Genomic DNA, 6,419 nt, shown 5'->3' with positions numbered 1-6,419 from the left:
CTCTGCAAATCATTGATGATAAAATACCAGCACATAATCTATCTAATATTACAAACACATCAAATTAATTCAAAAGATACCTCCACCTTCTAATGCATTGTTTCCCAACTTTATTCAGCCACTGAACCCTTTAAACTAAAAAGAAAAATTTGCAAAACCCCATTCCCAAGCTCTACTCCCCTTGGCTCCCAAACCCACCACCCATCCCCAGGCTTTATCTGCCTCAGTCCCCAAACCCAAAGCCACTTCCCTGTCCCCAAACTTTACCCCCAATCCCACCCCCCCACATTACCAGGCTTAACCCCTCTCAGCCCCAAACTAGCCCCTGGGACTAACCCATCTATGACACTGACTGAGGAGCCTATGCAGGGCAGCCACATGCACCCAGTGGAAGGGAAGCTGGTGTGGAGGTGTTTCGCTGGCAGGGGTTACCTGAGCCACACCCACTGGAACAGTTGGGTCATGGGGTGAGTGACGGGCTCTCTGCGGCTCCCTGCTCTGCCACCACTGAAATAATGGAACTAAATTCAGTTGGTTTAACAACTGGATACTTCCTGCTGCTGCCCTGCTGGCCTTTAAAGCAGTTAAATTTAGTTCTACTGTTTTCAGCAGTGGCAGAGCAGGGATCCAGAGAGGAATTTTCTCGTGGAACACTTATTTTCACTTTGCAGAACCCCAGGATTTTACAGACCACCACTCGGGAAACACTTCTAATGAGTCCAACCTGAGATATCTTGATTTGGCTAACCACTTCAGAATTCACATTCAGCACACTCTGCCTGGTAGCCAGCATGCAGTCTGCTGTAACCCTTCCCCTGGTGGCTACAACAAGGGTATGATACATGAGCATTAGAAAAGATGAAGGTTGCTTTCCCGGGACTAATGAAAGATGTGGACTTTTCCCCATGGTACTGAATGGACGTTTAAGGAGACAGTTATCTTCCAATGCTCTCAGGATACACAGCACCAAACAGAGCCTTGCTTACATGCTAGGTCACATGTTCTCAAACTGTGGCCCACGCAGCACCTGTTCATGATCCACACACAGCTGGTTGGTCACACGGTGGTAGGGTTACTATCTCTAAAATGCAAGAAAACCTGTCACCCCCTTCCTCTACAAAGAAAGCCCAGCTCTCTAACACCACTCACCAGTACTTCATGTCTAGAAAGATAACACATACATAGACAAGACTGATAACATTTTCTTGCTTCAATGCTCCCCTTTCTGCAGCTTCAGTATGTTTAGCTAGATGCAGAAACTATTAATCTTCGATATCCTCCACTTAGGAAGAAACAATCAGTGTCACACATACAGCATGGGAAAGGACTGCCTAGGAAGGAGTACAGCGGAATGGGATCTGGGGGTTATAGTGGACCACAAGCTAAATATGAGTCAACAGTGTGATGCTGTTGCAAAAAAGGCAAACATGATTCTAGGATGCATTAACAGGTGTGTCGTGAACAAGACAAGAGAAGTCATTCTCCCGCTCTACTCTGCGCTGGTTAGGCCTCAGCTGGAGTAGTGTGTCCAGTTCTGGGCACCGCAGCTCAGGAAGGATGTGGAGAAATTGGAGAGGGTCCAGAGGAGAGCAACGAGAATGATCAAAGGTCTAGAGAACATGACCTATGAAGAAAGGCTGAAAGAACTGGGCTTGTTTAGTTTGGAAAAGAGAAGATTGAGGGGGGACATGATAGCAGTTTTCAGGTATTTAAAAGGGTGTCATAAGGCAGAGGGAGGGAACTTGTTCTTCCTTGCCTCTGAGGATAGAACAAGAGGCAATGGACTGAAATTGCAGCAGGGGAGGTTCAGGTTGGACATTAGGAAAAAGTTCCTAACTGTCAGGGTGATCAAACACTGGAACGAATTGCCACGGGAGGCAGTAGAATCTCCATCACTGGAGCTATTTAAGAAGAGGTTAGATAGATGGCTTTCGGGGATGGTCTAGAAAATGCTTGGTCCTGCCATGAGGGCAGGGGGCTGGACTCGATGGCCTCTCGAGGTCCCTTCCAGTCCTACTCTTCTATGATTCTATCCCAGTGTACTGTGAGGATCATGCTAAAGTTTTAGATCCCACAAAAGTACTTCACAAATTAAGTCATTTTCTAGCAAATCTATTCAAAAAAATTAAATGAAATAAATAAATCAGACATGCCAGTCAGGCGATAACCCTACATGGTGCTAGGACTTTTTTTACCTCCTCCCTTTAATCTGCATTAAAAAGGCCACTTGTAGTTTCAGGACATACTGTTCTAGCATTAGTTTTCCTGGAAAGCATTTCTGCAGCAACTCCAGCAATAGCTGTGTGATCATGAATGGGAGGGCAGGTGGGCCATGTGATCACAATTTGGAGGTAAGGTGTTCCAGAGATCAATCTCTGCATTTAACTAGGTTTCACATCAAAAGAAAAACAAATTGAGAACCCTTGTACTACACAAACAGATTAAAATGGCTACCAAGTCAAAACACTTAATGGTCTGCAGGAACCTACTCAAGTCAAATCCTGATCCCCAATTTTTATCCCCTCACACCAGCAGGGAATCAATCCTGGAGAAAAGGAATGCCTCATACTGCTTCCCAGTGAGGTCTCTGTGTAAGCAAAAGCATGGAACTGATGCCAAAAAAGATTTGAGTGGAAAAAGGAGTCACTGTGACTACACCCATGCCCTTGAGGTTTGTGAAGCGCATACGGAAACCCACTCAGGGAAAATTAAGGGGCTCCTCAGAATTCTGACAGGAAAATGGAAGACTTCCTTGAGTGGGAAGAAAAAAAAAAAAGGCAGAGGAAATAGGATGAAAACTGTAACTATTCCTAACAATGGTAATTGCAGTTTTTAACATTAACCTGGCTGGAAGCCCAGGATGGTAAACACCACTAAGTCAGTTCAACTGACAGGCATATTACAGCTTGCAGTTTGGAAGGAAACAGCCATCTGAAGCAATTCAAAAAGAAATAGGTCATTCTGCAAATGTTAAATAGGCCTTTCGCAAACTTTTTTTTTATTAGCTATTCATTTAAATAAAAGTTTAACAAACTGCTCTAAGATCATAATTTAGGACAGAATTTTCAGAAGTGTCTAAGGGAGTTACCCACCCACTTCCTGCTGAAAGCAAAGACCCACATTACAAAAGCACTCCCATATGAATCTGCTAAATAAACACACTGTGTGCAAATAATTGTGCGTGGAAGATACGTAGTGGTGTCATCCAGTTTTGAATGCACAATTACTTGTTTGTGAAAAATATGCATGCAAGGATCACAGACAGCATATCTAACTGTTTTCCAAAATGTTGCCCCAACTTCCTCAGGTGATGTTGAAAATCCCACCTTTTAAGTAATAGGTCATTAATATTTGGTGATGCTAACAAGCATTCCAACTATTCCTTCTTCTTCTTCTTCTTAAAGTGCCCAAATATTTGACTGTGGCCAGTCCTTTTTTTAAAAGTCCTGTCCCAGTCATCCTGAATTTTTTTGGCCTGAGGGGGCATTTGTCCTGTTTGCTCTTGCCAGCAGTAGGTAAGTTGGCAAGAATAAAGGAGGCAAATGCCTTCTCTCACAAAAAAGTGGGGTGTGAAGAAACAGGCAGGACAGGGGCAAGCAATGAATTTAGTCCTGGAGGTGGGGGAGGGGGCAGGGCTCAGATGAGCAGCAATGCTCGCTCTGTGTGGGGCTGGAGGGAAAGCTTATCTGAGCCCTGGGGAGAGGGAGCTTAAACAAGTAGCTTGGGCCAGCCCCAAGCATGACAGAGGGGCTCAGGCGAATCCTGCATGATGTTCCATTTTCTCTTTGGGAAATACAGTCACCCTACTTTGGTTACACATCACAATTTAGACAATTTTATCTAGTGTTGTTTCCATCTCAGTGGGATTTGTGGATGCTCAGCATCTCTGAAGGTTAGAGCTCTGATTTAGATGTTTAACAATGGATTTAAATGCATGAAGGTTGGGCTCCTCTTTCTAAAAATATTTGTTCAAGAATAGACAACCAGGACTTTTTTCAGACATACGATTGGCAGCTGGGCTCTCAACTCCTCACTGCATTTATCTGATACACCTTAGTCTAACTTCAAAATTAACTTCAAGACTTTAAAATAGGAAGTGGGGATATGCAAAAGTTCAGCATTATTTTTATGTGAACTTTTTGCTTCACCTTAAAAATTAAGCCCCAATATTTAGCTTTATCTATTAGCAGGGATATTTATTCCCTGGTCAGACTTCACTGAAGTAATCGGAAGTATTGTATTAATAATCCCTAATTATGTAATGCCACACATCCCCCACCTTTTGTTGTAGTTTAAAAATAAATCTGTCACTCATTTTAGCAGAACCCAACAGGAATTCCTGTTCAGAGAAGTTCTTCATAATGTTATATAAAAATTACTCAACACCTGGTGAACTCAGCACTCTGATACAGCAACATTTGGAGATAGAAGGAGCAATTGGCAGTCCACCTATCTATCAATTATCATTGTAGCCTGTTGGGCTTCCTTCCTTCCAAGTGTCTAATTCTTAACACTTCTTTAAAAAACTAAAATTACTGATATCACAGGCTGCCCCTCCTCCCACCCCCTCCATATTTAGGACCATTTACACTAAAAGGTAATTAATTGCTGTGGAGTCTGGGCCTTTTCTACTTTTATTTGTCCCCCTTTTGGAGCTTGTTAGGTTTTTAGCACCCACCTTACCTGAACATCTATCTCCTGATCTGTATGAGCCTCGGTCACATTCCTTTTGCGAATTAACCTCTTTTCTAATAAATGGTCCATTTCTCACCCATCTTTTGGTATTTACTTCTATTAACTGTAATTGAGTTACATCTGCTCTATTCAGGTGCCTGGACCGCAGCACAGTTTGAAAATTAAGAGGACAAGGGAAAAAAACAAACAAAAAAAAACAACCAACCATCATTAACTTACCCTAATGCCCCAAATATAATCTCACAGGCTCATTGAATACTACTATAACTCCTTTTGCTCTGTTGTTTTTCCTTTTTATGTCCCTTTACTTTATTTACCCTGCTGCCTTCTGCCGAACACTGAAGTAATGGTTTGTAGTTTCTGTCCACTCTCACCTAAGCTCCTTTTGCTAAGGCAGGTACACATCTCACCATCTCTGAGTAACTTAGTCCTTTAGACACATGCAGTATATTTACTTGAGAACTCAATAGCTTATTTTCACATTTGCCTCTCACTAAAAATTGTAAGATCACAGTGCATAGTTATTTTGCATGAAGACATCATGCTGGGAAATCTGGAGTGCACACTGGTATAAGAAACATGAGCTTGTTTTGGCTCTGCTGCCATTTATATTCATAGCAGCCAAGATGCTTCTTCCAAAATGTCATTTTCCCTGGTTTCAAAACTTCAGTTCATCCTAAAACTACATGCAGATGAATGGGCTTCAGCCACCTCTTTCTTCCTTTGGAGCCAATTTGCTTGGAGCCTTCCAAACTCCAATTTGCTTTCAGAAGCTCCTCTCCAGGCTAATTATTAAGACTCCAGTTCTCACTTGTTGGATTTGAGTTTCTGTGAAAAGTCTCCCGTTGCAATACCTTGAAACTGGTTTTCAAAATCTGAAACCTATCATTATTGACAGTTCATCAAAAGGGTTGATGAAGTGGAAATCTGTGAAGCCTGCAGTATGATTTAGACACATTCATTTATGGAAGGAGGAAAAATAAGAGCAGAATCTTTTGCTCAAGGCACATCAATTGCCATTTACAGTGCTCCATTGGTAATAATATTCTGATGGATCACCTTTCGAATAAGGTCAATTTACACACACACACACACACACACACACACACTTTCTCCAAAAATTAGACACCTACATTCCTATTTAGTCACCCAAAGGAGTAGCCTGCCTTAGATCCTGAGCATCTGCTGTGCCCAGGGAAGTCAAGGGAGCTGTGATATTCCGCACTTTTACTTATTCAGTCTTAGGTACTGAAGTCTGAAAACGTGCATAAGTTAACTTCAGAATTTAGTGCTTCCCTTCCACTACCTTATGTCTTTTCCTCAACAATTATTATTAAAAATATAAATGTACTGTGTAATCATTTAAAAGTATTGGCCTAAATCTATATGAAGTTGCGGGGGGAGCAGTAAGTGTGTAATCAGTTGTTTTGTTCAGGTTAAATAAATTAATTCCTGGTGTAACTTCAAGGTAGTCAATGGAATTATACCAGGAATGAATCTGGCTCCTCCTACTTCAGAACTTCACCTTCTTCACTGGATATGAAATAAACACACCCTGGAAACGTTCATCACCTAGACGAGTCAAATTCTGAGAATTGACCCTCGGTGTTTAGAGCATCCCTGTGGGCACTCAAGTTCTATACAGCCTTGATATCAACAGTGCTGTTTCTAATAAGAAGCCGCATTAAGGTTGGTTTTAGCTCATGCCTGAATCCCAACGTGGA

This window comes from Carettochelys insculpta, chromosome 2, assembly GCF_033958435.1.
Source record: "Carettochelys insculpta isolate YL-2023 chromosome 2, ASM3395843v1, whole genome shotgun sequence".
Lineage (NCBI taxonomy): Eukaryota > Metazoa > Chordata > Testudines > Carettochelyidae > Carettochelys > Carettochelys insculpta.
Note: the sequence above shows the minus strand (reverse complement) of the source record.